This window comes from Rousettus aegyptiacus, unplaced genomic scaffold (assembly GCF_014176215.1).
Source record: "Rousettus aegyptiacus isolate mRouAeg1 unplaced genomic scaffold, mRouAeg1.p scaffold_m13_p_2, whole genome shotgun sequence".
In the NCBI taxonomy this organism is placed as follows: Eukaryota; Metazoa; Chordata; class Mammalia; order Chiroptera; family Pteropodidae; genus Rousettus; species Rousettus aegyptiacus.
Window position 1 is genome coordinate 101822486 of NW_023416295.1, and position 21826 is coordinate 101844311.

Below are 21826 nucleotides of genomic sequence, written 5' to 3' on the forward strand. Positions count from 1 at the left end.
ACCATCTCTATCTCATCTGCTGTTGTGGAAAAACCCTGAAGCTTGGAGATTATATGGCAGTGTTCTGAGACAGTGAAGTTTCCTTCAGCCTTAGTCCCTATGTGATAACAATAAGCAAAGCTCTTCCTGACATCATGGATGAGAAATAAACTGAAATTTGGGGATTGTTACCCAAGTATAACTTGAATTTTAGTGACAGATATAGACAGAAGAGGAAAGAGACTAATCAGTACACAGTCATAAGGAAGTTGGCAACTTAATTCACATATTTAATAAGTATTTACTGAGTCGCTGCTATGTATGTGCCAGGATCTAAGCTTGAAGTATAGAGAAAAGACAATAAATTTTCTGTTCTCAAAAGGCTTGCTGTCAAATGAAAAAAAAAATAAAACTGACAAATATACAAACAATTACGATAGAAGTTGACTGGAAAACCTTTTTTTTTTTAACTTTTTTAATCAGCTTAATATGATGAGGAAAAATTTAGCGGAATCTTTCCCTAAAGAATATACAATTAGAAGTTAGGGGTCGATTTCTGACATATTTTTGTGAGTCATTAGTGCTATCATTACTTTCGCCAATTTATTTGTTATTATAAAACATGTGTGACTTTAGGCAAGATACTAAACTTTTGTTTGCATCTCAAAATGATGATATTCCTTCCTTTTAGATTACTGAAATGTGATTAATACCCAATAATAGAGAACATCTATATACTCTAAGTTCTTAGAGCAAAAAGAGCATTCCAAGTAGAGTACACAATGCAAAGGTCCTGGCTGTAGTTTCAGTAGTTGTGTCCAACTGAGCCACTTCCCTGAGCCTCACTCTTCTCATGTCAGTCATTCCACAGATGTCCACTGAGCTTTCACTGTGTGCCAGGTACCATTCTAGGCTCCAGGGATAAGATAGTAAATAGGCATGGGCTCTGCCACACTCTACAAAGACACCAGGGAACATGAACTTTAAACTTTAAGTATTATAATCATTAATTGCATAATTACAAATGTAACAAGAGCTATAAAGGGGATTGCGTTGGCCCATATTGTTAAGGGATCTAAATGGAGAGAAAGTCATCAGGGATAGCTGATAATTAAACTGAGGAGTTTGAAAGAATCTGTAAAGCCAGTGTAACAATATTTACCTTGAAGATGGCTCTAAGGATTTAAAAAACTAAATATAAATTCCTGACAAATAGTTTGTTTTTAATAGTTGCTAGTTATTGAACAGTGACATAGAAACTTGTGCTTACATAATCAAAAGCAAAGCACTAAAAGGGGAACCAAGGATCCAACTTTAGCACATATTAATACATATTTTACTACTATCAGTGTCACTGTCAGTACTAAAACATTGCACTGAGCTATTTCATAATTGTGTTTTTATGTTTCCCCTGACATCTCTCAATTCAATCACTGGGGAAGCCCCTGTCTTCCTGTCTACCTTGTTTTGGTTTTGTTTCATGCACCTTTCCTGGCAACGGGGTCCATTTAGTTGACTGGTTACCATAGGAGCCTGCTTGCTCGGAAGGGTAGTTACATGTTCCAGAGAGATCAGCAAACTACAGGAAAGGAAAGACTGAAAGTCTCTTGCCCAGATCATGAGTCAACAGGTAAATTTGATTCACTCTATTCCAAATTACTTCTAGGTGTGGTCTAATCTATGGTGGAAACGGCAGCTTAAAGGTTTTTATTGTTTCAACATACGTGTTCTATCAAATCATTTTTATCTTTATTTGCATGTCTATAAATAGTTTAAATAAGTCTCTTAATTTTATCGCTTTATTTGATGACTAACTTTCTTTTACTGTTTCATAAATGAACTTCATGGAATTTTTAGCATAGTTCCCATTGCATGGGAGTGAAAAGAAATTTCAAAGTGTGTTGGATGATAATTGTAAATGATAAACAGAGCAGGACAAAAAACAGAGAACTACCCAATAGTGGGCATAGATAGGGAGAAAGATATTAAATATCTATATCCATGAGACTTTCAAGATGAGTCTATAAAAAGAAAAAAAAAAAAGATATTCATAATTATACAATCAAGGGCTGAACTTCAGCCAACATTGATTTCAATTGAGCAAATTATTTTACTCATTTGTAGAGATGGGAAACTAACATATACTTTGTCAAGCACACATTATTTTATTTAAAATTCTCAATAACCTTTGAAGTAATATCATTGTTATTCACATTTTTTGAATGAGTAAATTGAAGTTAAGGTCACAGAGAAAAACAGTAAGTACTTTTTACAAGGACTCTAAAACCCTTAACCAAAAAAAAAAAAAAAATAGCAATTTTATTATTTCAGTTGAGTTTATGAAGTAAATTAAAATTTAAATAGTTCTTGGCAACTGAGAAAAAGTGAGACTTTCAGAAACACAAAGAAGAGAACAACTGTGCCATCCGTTGTGCCATAAAAACAAAGTTATATAGGGACAAGAGTACCAAACGGAGTTTATGCTGTTGTTTGTTGAAAAGGAAGCACTATTACATTGGCAAAAACAACCCTGTGCTTTCCTTCATGGAAAGAAATCAGAAATTTCTCTGGAACAGGTTTGGGCTTAGTGGAAAATCATGTCCTGGTGCAAAAGTAATAGTCATTGTAGATAAATAACCATTTATAGCTTTTATCTCCGTTAAACTGTTATCTTCCAGTCTGTAAAAGATAATTTGGGTCTGTTGCAGAGCTTTTTAAAGAAAACACTGTTCCTCTTATGAAATCCATCTCCCCAATCTTTGCTCCAGAGTTTGAAGGCATTCTGTCAATATCTTGGAAATAACAGCTCTGAAAAGCAGACTGTTAGCCCGGAGTAACAACTCCCTCCGTTGAATTGTGTTTTCCTCACCTAAATAACAGGTGGGACTTGAAAGCAAGAAAATGTCCCTGTAGAGAATTTCTGGTCTTTCCATCCTGAAATCTAAAGGTATGCTTTAGAAACAGACAGAAGTATGGCATCCAAATCAATTTAACATTTAATGGGAAAAGTGCAGAACTATTGGAACAAAACAGCTGATAAGCACTAGATTACAAAGTTTCCACATGATGAAATGGCCTCAAGACAGGTGAGCTGAAAGCCACAGATTAAAATTCTTTATTGAGCTTCCTAAAATTAAAGTTTATTTTATCACTAACCATTTTATTCTCCAGAGAAGAGTTTTAAGGATTTATACACTCTTGTGTTTTGCTATTGGAAAGCTGAAATAAATTAAAGAAAAGTGCATATGATAATATTTTTTACTGTGTTCAAATACACATAGCATAAAAATTAGTGTGCTAATCATTTTTAAGTGTACTGTTCAGTGGTATTACCTATGTTCATATTGTTGTGAAATCAGCTCCACCGTCCATCTGCAGAACTCATTTCATCTTACAAAACTGAAACTCAGTACTCCTTTAACAATAACTCCCCGTGCTAGTCCGACCTCCAGCAAATACCATTTTATTTTTCATCTCTCTTTTTCTTTTCTCCCTCCTTTTTCCTCATGTCCCAGCCTTTGGTAACCACTATGCTATTTTTTGTTACTATCAACTTGGTTTTTATTTTGTTTATTTTGTTATTTTTTTTTAACGTATACCACATATGGGTGAGATCATGAAATATTTGTCATTCTTTGTCTGGTTTATTTCACTGAACATAATGCCCTCCAGATTTATTCATGTTGTCACAGATAGCAAGACTTCCTTTTCGTTAAGTCTGAATATTTCATTATATAAATATATATATACATTATATATGTTTGTGTATATATAATGCATGTGTATGTATACACATTACATATACATATATGTACATAATTCCATTACATGTTAATTTAATATATACTAAATTTAATTATATATCACATTTTCTTTATACATTTCTTTATCTATTCATTCATCAAGAATATTTCATACTATGAAATACTTTTCATTTCTAGAATGGCATTATAGAATCAGCTATCACTATTCCTACTAGCAATGGGTATAGGTGATTGGAATATGTTCACCTTGGAGATACCTCTGGCAAAACATTTACCATCTCTTCTTTATATACGATAAGATTCCACCCACACTAATAAATGGAGACTTCACAAACTATAAGGTGCACAACCTAGCCCAGTATGGCTGGAAAGATCTTTAGATCAAGCACAATTACTAAACAGACTGAACCTAAAGCCTCCATGCCTGTACACACTAGGTAAACATCCAGGATACAAATGGTCAGGCCCAGAATTCGGTTTTCTCCCTATATCTTGCACACTGTGTGCAGTTTACTCAGAATCACTATTTAAAAAAAAAAAAAATCATTTTCTTCTAATCTCAATAGAAAGCATTTCTACACCAAAGTGGACTTTATTTTCGCTTCCACTCTCAATTATCATGGAGTAATCAAAAAGGTCAGGGGCCTGTTTATGAAGCCCTTCTCTGCCACTAATCATCTCTAAAACCGTGAGTAAGTCACTTTTCCTCTGAGCCTTTCTTCCTTCAACAGTCAAGTTGTGGGGCTAAGAGGAAAGATTTCTAAAGACCCTTCCAACTCGAAGCTTCTATGATAATGTAGAGCTGTTTCCAGGTGCCTGGCAAAACTCCTAGTTTCTGTCTCTGTTATTTCCCAATGTGCATTTAAATTATGGGTCCCTCAAGTAAATTTCAATAAAAAGTCTCCTCACTCAGGGTTAATTGCAAGTTTTAGAAGAGGGAAAGGGAGAACCCACACAAAGAGTTGTTAAGAGCCCAGAGATTGCTACCAGGATTAGAATCAGCACTTTTGCCTTGCCAAAATTCCTCTCTGAAGTCACACAGGTCAATCTTCTTAATTAAAGAGGTAGGTTCACCTGCTGGAATGGTGACACCCAGCCAAACAATGGTGGGAATTTCAAAACATTGTTAAGACACTGTCACATGAAATTGAAGTTTTATTATCTTATTCGGTATTACTAGCATCCCTTGTTTGGGGGCAAGACAAGAAACAAACTTTTAACCAGAAAAAAGTGTTTATTTAAACCCAATTTAACCATCTATTGCTTGCCTTCAGTATGTCTGAGCCTGGGGCCATTCAAAGAGTTTCAGAGGCCCCAGACCCTCTTTCCCTGGACATTCTATCTCACATTATGTCAAACATATAAATACACACTCATATCTCATCCTAAATATAAAATTATTGCTTAAACTGCCAAAGGATGTTTATCATTTTTAAAAAATTGTTTTATTTTTTAAAAATTGTTTCATTTTATTTCTCTTATTTTGTAGCCTATAATTTCTTTTTCAGATCGTGAATGTTTCCATTGGCTTTTTATTTGTTGTATGCTTCTTGTGACCAATGAATTAGCCCATGTTCAGAATTCTTCTGAAAACACACCATATCATCAGAACTGAGCCACATCGTAAGGACACAATCAGTGACCCACCCCCCTCAGGTACAACTTGTACCCCACAGGTCAGTTACATCTCCTGAACACAAACTGTATCTTGGAGACTCCAAAGCCAATTCAATCTATGTTCTAATTTAAGGCCAGGGCCCCTAACTTCCTGGAAACCCAAATACAGGAGAATAAACTGAAGTAAATGAAAAGCTTCCCTTCAGAATATCAGTTTGCGAACCATTTAAATATGGCCTTAGGAGGACTTTATCCTCTCCTAGAAGTTGGTTCTTCCTGTCTCGTTCTAGACAGACCTTTGTCCATCTGCCATGGTTGTATTGAAATGGTGCTTCAAGTTCCAAGGACAGAAGTTTTCAAGGAAAGCAACCTGGCACCTGCGAAGGTGGAGATTGTAAACCAGAAACTTTGTACTGTACTTGGTATTGGAAAAATAATCAGTCTGCCAGAACAGACATCTTCTATATTCCGACACCTGGTATTTAATTGTTCTCATTTTTTCCATGACAAAATACAAACTGTTACCTCTAGAGAAAAAAAAAAAATCCCAGATAATCTTGATTACAGGGTCAAGGATACATTTAGGACAGCAGCTCTTATTCAGCATTGTTTTGGGCATCAAGAAAGCATTTTGCAAAGGCCTTTCTTGAACATTTCAAAAAACGAAGTTTAGAATCATATGTATGAGAAATTTCTTCTTAAGAATGTCCCAGACCACTGGTAAATATTGCATTCTCCCCAAAACTTTTCTGGCCAATGCTTGATAGCATCTGAAGATGCCCTGGGTACTTAGAGACATTCCGAGGTAAATGGACCTTCTTTCCCTAACTGAAAAACAAAATTCTTGCCTAACAGTGGAACAGAATATATAAAATGCATCCTTACCTACAATATCTAAAACATGATTGCTATACTAGAGAGGATCCCTCTGTTACCATTGGGACTATCTAAAATCCGTCCCCAATGGCTCTGAGGGGTCCTTGGTTCTTTTTGCTGACACAGTAAAGAATTACAAATCAGTGAGATTTAGGAAATTGAGATTTATTGAAAGTACATTTCAAGAAATATTTGGGCTACATCGAAGAAGGCCACAGCACTGTAGAATTCAGGAAGTAAATCTTATATTGTGGCAGTGATGGTTGGTTATAGGGGTGGTGCTAGATGATTGGCATGTGAGGTCATTATGACTGACACTTCACTGTTATATAACCTTTTGTCTACTGCGCATGTACTTACCTAGAATTCAGTCTGTTATAATTAGATTCATGAACTTCCAGGCATATTTATGATGTTATAACACTAGTATAATGAAGCTAAACTTACAGAAAGGTTAGGGTAGTACTGCGGAGGTGCTTGTGGCCAAACCAAACCAATGACTATTTTATAGCCTTTTACTCCTTTGTGCCTCAAGATGTAGCAGTAATTTCTAACTGTAAATTAGGTGTTTTGGGGAGTTCCTAAGGAAGATCTTAGGAGGAGCCTTCATTCCTCGGTCACTCATGCTTACCTAACTACCTAATACCTCTATAAATTAAGATCTGAGGGGGTAGCACAGAGGGCAAAATAGGCTCCATAGCCATATTCAATTCCCATAGGTAAATCTCCCTTCTTCCTTTCTGCAAGACAGAGGGAAATAGCAGAGAGCAGATGAGAGTATTCCTGGGAAAGGACTTGTCAGCCCACACAGCAGTTCTCTTCTTATGAGAACTCTCTGCAAAGAAAAAAGATATATGTTAGAAACTAAATAAATTTCTCTTCCTACACTTGAGATGAATAATATGTATCCATATTATATTTCAGAAGTGTGCTGCATGTACTTTTCCTGAGTTATGCATTAGTCCACAGGAAAAAAAAAAAATGACATAATTTTTATTTTCTTTCCCTGTCAGACACCACATGGTCCTGCTGACCTTATTGGACTCGGGACATGTCCAGCAAACATCAGGTCTCTCCCATCCCATCTATCCCTGGTAAGGCCCAGATTGGCTTCTGAGATCCCCCAGGATTTGTCTTCAGGGGAATTAGCAACTCTGTTCTGGAGCAGGATGGACCATAGCAGCCCCAGAAGTCCCTGTGTGTGGTCCAGTTTATTTCTACACGGCCCAGGGACCCATCCCAGGGAACCTGGATGACAAATGAGCACAAAACACATAGGCATACTCCGTTAGTGCCCCCCTCTTTACCCTCAGGGCCTGCTCTGGCATCCAGGAACTCTTGGCCCGGGTAAACCCATGGCCCAACACAGCAGGCCGTCTTCCTGGGGTCCGCAGTTCTCCGTTCCTAGTGCAGAGCCACAAGGCCATCTGTTTCCTATGTGGCCTGGAATATACATAGTACCCTTGTGGAAGTCAGGTCTCCCAGGTGTCCTTTATCAGAGGACTTTCAGGCACTGCTAGGAAATTTCTATAATTTAGACATGACAGGCTCAACTTCCCTTCTTCATGAAGATTTCTTTTTCTCTCTCTTTTTTTTAATTGGTAATAAATACCAGATAAAATAACGCCGCTCATTCTGCATATTTGGTAAATTGTGTTTTAAATCTTTCTACTCATACAGTATGTCTTGTGTGGGTGCTGTAGTATTATTGATTAACTATACCACCTATTTTCTAATAAACTGTATGTTACATTGGACAAAATTTTCTGGTAAAAGCAAAACATTGTGGTCAGGGTATTAAGATTTTCAAGTAGGCGATGACAAAAAATAATAGGTAATAACATTCTCTAAGAAGAGGCCTATGTTGGAAGAAAATTGAGTTAGGTGGATTATTAGGACGTTTATTGAATTTTAAGAACTTTCTGATTTGTTTTGCTGTTAGAAAGGATATTATGTAGTCTGTAACCGTAACCTCCATGATTACCATTTTTGAGAGAGTTTAATTTTTAAATGGACTGGAGAGCTTACTACTATGACTGTTTTTAAAGTCTGTCAGGTATTTCATGACCTAACTACTGTATTCTGAAAATTCTAGCTATTTGCTCTGCTTTCTAATTAAAATTATGTATAGAACCCCCTCACTTTAATTAATATTTTTTCTTGCTAATTAAGAAATTGAGTCCAAACGTTATGAAATGAATAGCTACACTGCTACTTAGTGGCAAGAGACCTAACTTCAAGACTTCTTTCTACTGCATGTTGATACTTAGGTATATTTTCGTAATTTATATGAATTCGATTAGATCTTTGGAGGAAATCTAAAGGTGTTTTAATGGAGCTATTCCTTTTATTCTCTAACAAGTTATTTGACAACCCTGAAATTAATTACCGTTCATATTTAACAGATATTATTGAACCAATACTATATACAAGAGATTCAAGTGGCTAAAGAGTAGGAAGTTACAAAGTACATAAGGCATGGTCCTGCATTCAAGAAACCTGGCAGGAAAAATATTATGTCTTGGCAATTCTCAGGGCTGACTTACCTAGTAGGCACAATAGGCAGTGTCTAGGGCCCATGATATTTTTAGGGACCATGAAATGTTTTAATTTCAATATCTTTTTAAGTCAGAAGAGAAAAATTAACACATCAAGCCTGCATTAAAGTTGTCTTTATACCAACACAGTCATAAAATATAATTTTTACTATTTTTCATTTATTTTTAGTTTTATTATTATTATTATTATATTATTATTTTATGGAAATAGAGTACCATGAAGGCATAAGCACCCATGAACGTCATATTGAGGCTCTAGAAATGCTACCCCAAACAAAGAAAGCCAAATGCTTTGTTTGCCCCAGTTACCACCTCAGAGACCTTATCTATCAACCTCCTGTCTCTATTTCCATGTAGCACTCTTGGAAATTTTGCTTCAGGCTAAAATTCCCTTCATAGAGGGCCAACCCCAAACAGAGATCAGAGATTGACCAGTAGAGGGTAATTTTTTGACCTCTGGAATCAGGAAGGTTTTCTGTACAGACAAATTAAAACACCATGGCCTCAAATTTAATGCCATTTTATGACCTTAGCAAAGCCTCTCAAAAAGACAAATTTAAAATTTTCCAAACTAAATAAATGTCCAAGACAAGGCGGGGGAGGAGGGGAAGGGCATGTCTATTAACTAAATGGTTTAGAGGAATGCTATATATAATATATCCTACCCTTGTTGATTATCAATGACCATATTAAAAGTAATAAGATGCCCAACTGTAAAGAAACTGGGTTAACTTTGTTTAATCAAGCATTTTCAAAACTTACTTGATCTCAGAGCCTTTTGTCAAGAATGTATATTAACATTTCTTGGGACATTAATGTGCCTTGGAACATAATTTGGGAATACTGATCTATGCCAAGCTTTGGTAAACCTTATATGTAAAGGGCCATATCATAAATATTTTAGGCTTCAGGAGCCAGATAGTCTCTGTCACAAGTACTCGACTGCAGTTGTAGTAGGAAAGCAGCCATAGGCACTACATAAACAATGTATTCCAGTACAAATCTACTTACAAAATAAGCAGTGGGCTGAATTTGTCCCAAGGGCCTTAGTTTACCACCAATCCATGGTCTGTAGTTTCCACTAGAACTTTTCAGAAGAGCTATAGCTCTACCCTAAAAGGGTCCAAAGTCATCTCACTACATAAAACATTTAAAAACAATCAATCTATCCTAAACTTTTATTTGTAAAGTATCTCTTTGGCCTGAAGCTAATATAAATCTAAATAAATGGCTACTCTTTCCATCAAAAGTCTTAAAAGTGTTCACCAAAAGACAAGAAGGCTACTCATTAAAAAATAGATGGTAGTTATCACTGGTTTCTGTACTACTAGGGATTGTTATTTTCTTTGTTGCACTTTTTTGTAATATTTTTATAATCAGAAACAAAAACAATGAAAGGTACTTTTTCAAAAATAGTTCTAAATCCTTCTCTTGTTTTAACAAAAATGGCACCTCATATTTTCATGGTACTTGGTAGTTCCCAAAGTTTTATGTGGTCTTTACTTCACACTGTCCCTCCACTTTGCCTTTTAAGTAATAGAGGACAAATAGAGGTTCTCCTGTTAGCTTTCCTCAGTCTCTCCTTCACATAAACAATATTGGGAAAACTGGACAGATACATGCAAAAAAAAAAAAAAAAAAAAAACCCTCAACCACCTTCTAACACAGTATATGAGAATAAACTCTAAATGGAATAATGACTTAAATGTAAGACCCAAAACAGGAAAGTCCTAGAAGGAAATATAGGAGCTAAACTCTCTGACATTGCTCTTAGTAATATTTTTTCTGGTATATCCTCACTCTTATGATTTAAATTTGCACCTCTTTATAGTTATTTCCTAAATTTGTATTCCTAGATTTGATTCATCTCTTGTTGTCGGAATCACCTTGGAATTTATTAAATATGCAGATCTCTGGCTCCACCTGAGACCAAATTAATCAAAATTCTCAAGGATATAACCTGAATATATTTTTAAAATCCCAAAGGAATTTAGCTGAGTACTTCTAAACACATACACACACTTCCTTTGAAAGACTTACTTGTATGATGTATTTTTGTTTGTCTTCTGCAACAGATACTTAGATACAAAATATAGCTTATTTATCTTTTTATACTTTTTTAAACTGATAATGGGCATTATCAACTCTAATGCCCATTGACATGAAACATGGATTTCATTTTAACCAGCAAGACAAGTATGCAGTAAACTTAAAGATGTGTCTGCATTTGCTTATTCTATTTTTTTACCTTCCTGATACTACCCAGTTTAGTACATTTGGGTTTATTTCTTCTGCCACACCACTAACATTATTCTTTCAGTGGTTACCAATAGTCCTTCAGTTGCTAAATACAAGAGACACATAACTACTTATCTTTTGTATTCTCTGAAGCTTTGGCACTGATGACCATTCCTTGTTCTTGAAATGTTACTAATGATGTCTATGTTAACATCCCTCAGAATTGATAATCCTTACCCAAAACTGAGTTCATCCTTCTAGTCACAAATGTGTACTTTCTGCTTTGTCCCCTCTCTACCTGCATGGTACCAACGTCTACCTAGTTGCCAAAACAAAACCCAAAAAACAACCTTAATTCACTCTTTTATTTATTCTAACCACTTTATACAATTAATTACCAACTACTTACCTACACTTTCAAAACAAAAGACTGAAAATTCGAAGATTTTCCCTAACTCACTGTGCAGCAAAATCTGCTCTGAAGTGATTGAAGGTTCTTAATAGTCTCAATACACCTCATTTATTGAGAACATTTGTGTATTTTACTATAGAAATATTGATGTCTTTGTTACTTCCCAGACCTTCCTGAGGGTATTATCCAGTGTATTTTATATACATCATATTATCTTTCTAGAAATATCCCCAAAAATTTAAATGAAAAAAATGTGGCCTCAGTAAATCCTGGGGATTGTGAATGTGTACCTCCTACATAGCTCTCAGACTCCTGATTCTCTTCATGCCCCTCAGATAAGACAGCTATCATTTCTTGCTAAATTCCTCTAACAGCTCCTGCATGTCTCCCCCAGTTCTCACTCTTTCCTCCTTTGATCCATTTTCCATCTGAAGTCAGAGAAAAATCATTCTTCGAGGAAAAAAAGAAGAAGAAGGAGGAGGAGGAGGAGGAGGAGGAAAGCAAATCTTCCTTTCTATTAAAACCCTGTGATATATTTTGCTTCTATCATAAAGTCCAAATGAGAACATACCAAGAATTTCTGGGATAATCTGGCCCCTACCTACCTCTCCGGCCTTATTTCTATCAATTTCTACCCCCTATACAACCATTTCAAAAGCCTTCTAGTTTCTCCATGTCCCTGTTCTCTTTCATGTTCAGTCTTGGAGCCGGACTCAGTAAATGTTATTTGAATGATTAACAAAGTCTAACTCACTTTGTTGGCTAGTAAGAGAGACCTGACAGGTATTTTCTCTGAGCAAATTCCTGTTATTTCTTAAGTTTTTCTCCTTTTAGTATGAGGAATGGGAAGTAGAGGCAGCAATGAATGTAAGTAATAATGTCAGTGAATAAAAATAATGGTATGTACAAGAGTAGGCTAAATGTTATGACAAAACACAAATGTTCTATTTCCCTAATGACATTTTGAAAGTATTTCCTGACATTTTGGCCATTTTCTACTAGTTGCTTCTCTAGTTAGCATTTAACGTCCACAGTAGTTATACCTCTTTTAACATTATTAACATCTACCACACACATAACACTTTATATACATTGTATAGATTATTTCTAATCCTTGTAAGAAACATATAAATTGGGCATTATTATCTCAGTCTTAAGGATGAGGAAACTGAGGCTTATGAAGTTTGACTGGTTTTCCCTAAGGTTGCAGATTTAACAGAATTAGGATTTAACAGAAATAGATTAGAATCTTCTCTACTCCCTAACACTGCACCGTCTTTTAGTAAAAACTGGTCATAATGCTAGGCAAGCCTGAAGTAATGAATCATGGGTTATAAGGAATAGAAACTAGAGGGAGTGACAGAGTAAACAGGAAAGGAGAAGGAAAAAAAGCATAGAACTTACAAACTCCTTAATTATAGAGATATCTGGCTAGAGTATAAAGTCTATCAAGGAAGGGTCCAATTCTTTTACTTCTTTATTTCTCATACTGCCTAGGATAAGGCTGGGAACAGAATGGATATTTAATGAATATTTATGAATTGACCACTTATTAATAAGATGTTGACTAAATATCACCAACATTAATAACTGCCTACTTTTTCCCACCCTTAAGACAAAGTGTAGTAGAGGTCAGGGTAAGGTATGCTAGGTGCAGTGAGGCTTGCCAGTAGAAGTTATTTTAATGCCTATAAAGATTTCCTTATTAAACTCTCTGACCTAAGCTAATATTTGAAAAAGTGCTGATTGCCAAAAAGTCCAAGTCCTGTGTTTGACTTTCAAGGAATTAAGCTGATGAGAAACAAGTTGGATATCTATCAGTGAACTTTTAGATACTGGTCATTATATTCACAAATATTTATTAAGCACTCACATTAAGCAAGGCAATGGGTAGGCACCATTCATAGAAACGTCCAAACATCCAGATGTATCCAATTGAAATAAATATAACCTAAAGTTACATATTTTTTTTTTTTTTTGCCTAAAAAGTCCAAAGATCTTCTGCAAAGAGAAAAAGATCCATCTTGATTATGCAGCAATTATATCAGCCTCAACTAAACACTTTGAAAGAAGCATTGTAAAATGCTCACTTTCCTGCATGGATGATAGGTGTTTGAATTCCAGTTCTTGATGTGAAAGCTACTATTGTCTGTATAAGGAAATCCTCCTGCTCCTTCAGAAAGTCTCAAAGTGAGCAGGAGGTCTCTGTCTTGAATGTATCTATGCGCACTTGTGAAGACTGACTTCTAGAAGATGTAGAACAAGATGAGTCCCCGGAAAACGCAAAATAATAGAAGTCATATGAAAAAAGAAAAGTGTGAAATTTGGAAGAGAAGTTAGAAAGGAGTTAAGGTTCTATATTAAGCTATGCCCATGATGTGCTTTCATCATAATTTTCCAAGGGCTGTGGAACCAAAAGGAACTCCCCAGTGTCTAGTGGTCAGTGAAAATTTATACCTTAAAGTGCTTTATACCTTAGCCAAAAAACAAAATCAGGATCCAAAGAGAAGGCATCTGAAATACTTAGAGGTAGAAGATATGTTATAGACAACTGGTTCAGTGGTTCCTAAATCCTGTTACCATAAAAAACACCTGAGTCAGTTTCTAAAAATTTGAAACTTGGGTCCCACACCACATATTTAGATTTTCTGATGGGTAGGAGCTGGGAATCTGCTCTCTCAAGCCACTAGGTAATTCTGAAGATAAAAGATAGATGACAAATAATGACAAACATCAAATCATGAGTATGTATTTAATCATTAAGTAGGGCTTAATGAAAGGATGAATTGCAGTACAAGTGGACAAGTAAATTTAGGGAAGGGTATAACAGAAATTATAGCCTCACTGATATATTTCTATTACACTGTCTACAGTAATAATATATAGGTCCAAACCATCAGATGAGAAGTCCAAAGACCTGCATTCTTATATTTTCTAGGTATATGAACTAAGGAAGTCACATGACTACTAGCTAACACCTACTAAATGGAAACACCATGCCTGAAACACAGTCATGATCAGCATGTTTAAAGTTGTTTGTACCTGTTTTCTTATGTATAAAATGGGATCATTCACATCCCCTAAAAACTAATTTTTCTCATTCAAAAAGTGGAATTGAAGAAACTTCTTTTTCCTCTTAATGAATAAGCCTTTACATTGTAACACTGGTTCTAAGAAAATATAATAAAAACAAGTAAGTTCGTCCTGTCTTTCAGAAATCCTGTGGGTAAGAAAGTGGAGAGTCTATTCAAAGAGAGGGTTTGTGTTACATTTTCTCACTATTTCTGACTTAATTCTTTGTACACCAAATCGGTACATGTGAATGTTATAGGGTTGAATTGTGTCCCCCAAAAAGATATGCTGAAGTTCTATTTTCCAGTACTTGTGAATGTGATCTTATTTGTAAATAAGACTTTTGATTTATTTAAGTTAAAATAAGATCATTAGGGTAGGTCATACCCAATATTCCTGGTGTCCTTTTAAGAAGAGAATTTAGACACAGACACACAGAGAATGGAGAATATCATGTAAATACACAGACACAGCAGTAGAATGCCACATGATGACAAGGGCAGAGATTGGAGCACTGCAGCTACAAACCTAAGAATACCAAGGATTGGCAGCTACCCAGAAGCTAAGAGGCAAGGACCAGATTTTACCCAGACTCTCAGAGGAAGTATGGACCTGCTAACACTTCAATTTCGACTTTTATCCTCCAGAACTGTGAGACAAAGTTCTGATGTTTTGAACCTCCTAGTTTGTTACACCTTGTTATGGCAGCCCTAGGAAACTAATACAGTGAGTGAAGTTCTAGATCCTCAATGAAATCAAGTCTTTTTTGTTGCTGTTGTTCTATCAGAGAAGAAAGACAGCTTCCATCTATGTATCTTGGCAGGCACAATAACAATGGCACAGCAGCGGGACATGTCCTTCTGATGCCCAGAGGAATATCCATCAACTCTTCCTCGAGTATAGTCCCAACACCTGGCATCATCACAATGAGCATGGCCAGGCATTTCAAGGATTCACTGACAGGTAGAGAAAAACTCTTTAATCTATTAAAAACAAAATGAAATAAAACACAGAGTTAAATGCTATAGTGCCTATTCATTCCAAATTTGGTATTAGTACCTAAAAGCCAAAGTATTCATTCCCATTCAAGTTTCATCAGTTAGCTTTATATTTAAGGCCTACGAGCTTCACATACTTTATGCGACAGGTTGATGGCCATAAGAGCATTACAAACTAGCATTTGCTTTGCAAGACCAGGGCCTCACAGAGGAAATTGTGCCAGAACACCTTTCTGAGATACTGCCGTGCACTGTTGTTGTGAAGATGAAACATTAAAATGGTGAGTGAGTTTGTAAACCAAAAGCATTACCCCAAAGTGGATTTTGTTGCTGGTTTTTTATTAACATAGTTTTGCAAGATGAAAAAAAAAGAAAGAAAGGTTTATTATTCCCATTAGTTTGCTGACAGAAATTAAATAACAGGACCAAGAAAACAGCAATGTGTATACCCACTGTCAGATATGCAAATAAGGTGTATGAAGAATGATCCCCATTAGCTTGCTGTCTCCCCAGAGATCCAGTCTTTCGTCTGACATCCTCTGTAGGTTAATTGGGGACGGCTGGTGGTTTAAAGAGTCTAACAATTATTCTGAGGAACTGACTAGACAAATCTATTGCATTTGATTCTGAGTGAAAATGCAGTGCTTGTCTCCTATAAAAACAGCGAAAAAGCAAGTTTTGAAGGTGGGAGGAAGGAAATCTGAATTCTGCCCAACAGTTGGTGCTGACATTTAATACTGTCAGGAATATTAAATTGTCTCATCCAAACTGCTTTTTTAAGTCATATATTACAAATGGATGAGCTAGGCACTCAATACGATGCAGTTTCTGTACTATCTGTGTAACTCAATGATTCTAAAATATTCTTGGCTTGTGGTCTGTTTCATTGTCCCTGTAGAATCTTCTGATTAAGTGAAGAAGCCCAGGAATACAGGCATGAAAAGATTTTATTTTTAGTTGTTGCCTTTGGCAGAAGTTCTTTGCCTAAATGGAGGGAATCTATTCTGAAAAAAAAAAAAAAAAGAAGTTTTCTTTTATGCCACGTAAAGAAATAAAAATAGCAAAAGCCTCATAAATGATCATTCCTCAGTGTCAGAGTGTCTAGATATTGAGCCGATTTTTAGGGGCAGGCTATTACAAAGTGACTCTGCAGACAAGATTCCCTGCCTATTTCCTAACACTAAAATGACAACTGGGAACAGATGAGTAGGCCTTTAGGCAAAACATATATATATATTTTTTCCATGAACAAGTATATGTTTCAGAGAAGACCAGAAATGACATAGACTTCCTCAACATTATCATATACCTCCCTCCCACTAGCAACATTCCTGGTGTTAGAAAGTAGTGGTACACCTCTTGTACCATTCCTAAAGGATGTCATAACCAAATGAGCTCCACATGTGTAAGACCTGGGGCAGCTTCTTTCTCATTCCCCTAAGCCACCTTGCCAGTGAGACTGCTGAAAAAGGCTCAGAATGGGTCAGGATTGGTACTTTGGCTACAGTTTGACCTAACTGACCTAAAGCAGGAGAACTTTAAAAAGCTCAACACGCTCTATCTCAGCATCCCCACTGTTGCCTTTACTCTGATCCTGCCATGCTAGGCGGAATTCTAAGATGCCTCCCACCCAAGATTTCCCTCTCTATTCTCCAGGACTGTGAAATTGAGGAGATATCTTGCCCACAATTATGTCAATTCACATGGTAGTTTACAATGTAATTAAAGTTACTAATTGAACTAGGAAGATCATTAGAATGCTCCTATGTAATCACATGAGCCCTTTCAAAGCAGAGTTTTATCCAACTGGTTGCAGAAGAAGTCAGAGAGATTCAAAGGGTGAGAGGGATGTGATGCAAAGGAAGTTCTCTATTGCTCAGTGGAGGGGGCACAGGCCAGGACCTGAGTGCAGCCCCTAGAAGCTGAGAGTGATTTCCAGACAACAGCAAGGAAACAAGGACCTCAGCCCTACAACTACAAGGAACTGAATCTTGCCAACAACTTAGATGACTCTAGAAGTAGATTCTTCCTCAGAGCCTCCAGATAAGAGCCCAGCCTTGATTTCGTCCTTGTGAGATCTTCAGTAGAGATCTGAGTGGAGCCCACTTAGATTCCTTACCTATAGAACTGTGAGCTAACAAGTTGGTTGTTATTTCAATCTGAGCTAATAAATTGGATGTTATTTTTTAAATGGTGAATTTATGGTAATTTGTAATTCAACAATAGAAAACCAGTATACTCTATGCTTGTGACCTGTCCAGTAACCAAATTCCTCTAAGACCAAGACCTTGCTTTTCCTTTTATAAGATCCTCTTGCCTCTTAACCAAAAGTCCAGCCCTGAGACTGGGTCCCTGCTACCCGATTTCCTTCGTCTTGAGGGATTATGGGCCTGCCTGAAATCCCTCTTCTCTGACATACATATTCTGGGAGATGCCAGATTACTGGGCTCCCCTGTCTCTTCATATTAAATACACACCCACGTCCAATGCCTACTATTCACATAAATTTGGGGGGGGGGGGGGAATTATATACTTTGAAGGCAGTCAGGATTTCGATTTTCATACTACCTACCAAATGTGATATTAGGAAGGTCATTAAATTACCAGGGACTTATTTTTCACATTGTAAAACAGAGATGAAACCATTTACTTTGTAAGCGTTTGCCAGGATTAATCCTAATGTACATAATGTTTATTGTCATTACTACTTTTCATATCAATCCACACAACTAAATTGAGCTTTCTCCCTGATGAAAGGAAATTCCTTCTAGATCTTTCAGCTGAGTTTATCCCTCCAATTTCTGCTTAGGCAGGTGAGTCTAGTTAGTTCCAAGTTCCCACCATTCCCAGTTGGCATATGATGGTAATCTCACCATGGACCATTTCCCAATGCAGTACACCTGTGTTCATTTATTCATTCATTCATTCACCAGCGGCCTTTTATATTCCAGGCACTGTAATGGTGAGCCAAACAGAAAGATCTCAGAGTTTATGTTCTGGTGTGATCCTTTCATGCTAGAGTTATTCCACAGACATGTGAATTTATTGCAATTTTATAATTACCTCAAGACCTCAAGAGTCATGATAACATTACCTGGAAAATGTATGGAAATATGATCAACATTATTTTTGTATCAAAGAACAGCAAACATTGCCTCTCCATTTAATAGTTAAGATTAATATTTCTGCAAGAGAAAAGAACAAAGGTAGTAACTTTTCTGTGGTAACGAAATGCTCATGTTATACTTAATTGAGTTAATGAAAAAAAATCACTTTGTTTCAATGATTTGGGTAGTTAACTACAAAGAAAAAGCAAGGCTGTGGTTGAGGCTGGCAGTACCATAGAAATAAGGGAACAATTTACTGGTTCTATCTTGGACTAGCTGCTGCCTCCTGATTCAAAAAAAAAAAAAAAAAAAATCCTTTTAACCTCCCATTGGAAGCAAGCCCTCATTCTCCCTGGAGGCCATTTTGTAATCCAAAAGAGCTCATTCCAGAGAACCACGGAATTTATCTTAATAGCAGTTTATCACCATGGGTGTCAAGAATGAACAGCATAACTGCATGAAAAGCCTGTCTGTGTTGGATCCATTCAATGTGATGGGTTTTGTAAGAGAGAGTCCTTCACTGAGGTGTTGACCCAACGTCATCAATATCACGGTTTACAGCTTGTGCTGCCAAGAAGTAAATAAAAAATGAGGCTAAAAGGAAAACAGAGTCTTCATTGAAGTGCCTCCTATTTACCAGTAATCCCACCGAATGTTTTTTTGGATCGGCAAAACTGAACTCTACATATTTATATTGGTAATATTTTCCAGTAGGTTCTCCCAAAAGGTATCTGAGTACCTTGTGTTGTGAAATTTAGAGAAATGGAACACATTAAAACAAATAAGTCTTGTCTCCCAGTTCAGCCCACTGGAAAAGAAATTTTACCTTTCCAAGAGCATCCGCCTAAAAGAGGCCTCAGTTCTGAAATTCCTTAATCAGTTGCCCTAGAAACTGGAGAATGTGGTAAGCGCCTCCAGTCAGCACAGTAATAAATACCATGATAAGTTTAATGACCTGTTACTGGCCAAACACACTTGAGTGAAGATGAAATTAGTATTACTCATTGTGATTGACATTATGCATTTTCCAGATCTTTTAGCATGTAAATAAAAAGTCTACCTCCTACATCAGGATGAAGAAAGAAGGAAAGTTAGGTACTTGGGGATGAGGAATTCTTGTTTGTCAGTCTTTGGTGATTTATCTCAGCTGGAAAACACTAAAAAAAAGTGGAATTCGATCTTATTCAACAAATTATTTATTAAATTCCTACTATGTGTAAGGCATGCAGTAGTGAAAAACAGTAATAAGTTATACTCACTCTCATTCCTGGAGAGCACCAAGAAGTTTACAAACTAAAATATGATACACCATGACCTAAATATTAAAATGGTGAGGAAAAACTGTTCCATCATTTGTTTGATTTTACCAGAGGAAGACAGATTTTGAGTTTATAGGTAAACTAAGGAATCATTACATTTTAAAATAAAATCTTTGAGACCTCCTAAACATTTATTGTCCATTCAAAGAAATATAACTAAAAGTAAAGATCATGGTTTGGGGTTATGAAATAAGATTCTAATTCCATCTAACAAGGAAACCAGTTTCTGGTACTTTTCTAAATTCTCTTCTGTGTGCCCCCCACTCTAGGCTTATTCCCATTCTATTTGTGCCAAGGTAATGATAACTTCTTCTATCAGAGCGTTTGATTCTGAGCTCTTAAAAGTTGTTTTTTGTTTTGGTTTTTCTTTTTTATTCTATGTTCTTGCTCAAAGTTAATTCTTTATATAGTGCATTTTTTCCTTATTCTTCTCTTCTCCCCACTTTTTCTTCTCCTTCTCTCCATCTCCCACCTAGATAAAATGATAAACATCTAGTGTCACATTTCTTAATGCTCAGATCTTGTACACGTCCGGTGGTGGGGATCATTGTTTGTTTACCAAAATGGTATATTATATACAAGAATTTCATCTTACATTTCACTCTCTATAGTGAGTTAGGTGATTCAGGTCTACCTTTTAGTAGATTTATAATATTCCATGTTTTTAATATACCACAAATTTATTCACCCATTCTTCTATCAATGGTTACTTTGTTTTTTCAGCACTGTACCTCTACAAACAGAGCTGTAATAAAGATCTATATGGACTAGCACTTTTATTTCTATGACACAAATCACAGGGATGGAATTACTGAGTCAAACAGTATGTATATTTTTTTACTTTAAAAAATATTGCCAGTTTATGGCCATGCCACCCTGAACATACCCATTCCCCTCTGATACAGGAAGCTAAGCAAGGGTTGGGCCTGGTTAGTACTTGGATGGGAGACCACCTAGAAAGACCGGGTGCTGTAGATGTTAAAACAAAAAAAATAAAAATAATAAAATATTGGAAGATTACCTCCTAAAAAGTACATTCTAACAACTGTGCATAAGAATATCCTTTTCCTCAAATTCCCATCTAAATAGGTGTTATTTTCCTCTAGAATTTTTCAAACCGATGTGCAAAATGAAATATGATACACCAGTCAACCGAGCACATTTTCTTCTTCTATTTGGTGTTACTGGCATTTTTTCGGTTTTCTAAGTACATAATCATTGCTCCAAGAGATAGAATTGTGTCTCTTCTTATCTAACTTTATACCAATTATTTCATTTTCTTGTTGAGTGTGAATACTGTTGTGCTGTTTTTATATTAGAGAATGTTAGCATAAATAATTTTAATTGCTGTTGGTTTTTTATGTTTTAATTATAGGTAAGTAATTTTTTCCTATTTTCAACAGTTTTATTGGGGATGTCTGAACAATATTAACAAATGCCTTCTAAGCATCTTACCTTTATTGGTAAAATCACATGATATTGTCCTTTGAAATCATTCTAATAATTTTTCTGATTTTGAACCATTCTTGCATTCCTGCAATTAATCCAACTTAGTAATCATGTACTATAGTTTGTATTTAATATAATTCTGAATTTGGTTTTATTATAGTTTAATTTGAATTTTTTGGCACTGTGTTCATAAGAGGTTGGTATTTATTTGTACTGCCTTTATTAAGTGTTAAAATTATGCTGGTTTTACAAAATATGTGAGAAGATTTACATTTTATCCTACAACCTGAAATAGTTTAAATATTTTAATTGTGTGATTTCTAAGGGTTGGATTAAACTCAACCACAAAGCCATCTGGTCCTATCAACTTTGTTAATGGCTTATTTTTATTTATCATTCCTGTATTTTCTATAGCATTTAGTATACTGAAGTTGACT

The 21826-nt window shown here is 35.9% G+C and overlaps 1 pseudogene; it reads left to right on the forward strand.

Moving 5' to 3' along the window:
* The first annotated feature begins 20798 nt into the window (after window positions 1–20798).
* On the forward strand, window positions 20799–20918 carry LOC118614200 (annotated as a pseudogene).
* Window positions 20919–21826: the final 908 nt, after the last annotated feature.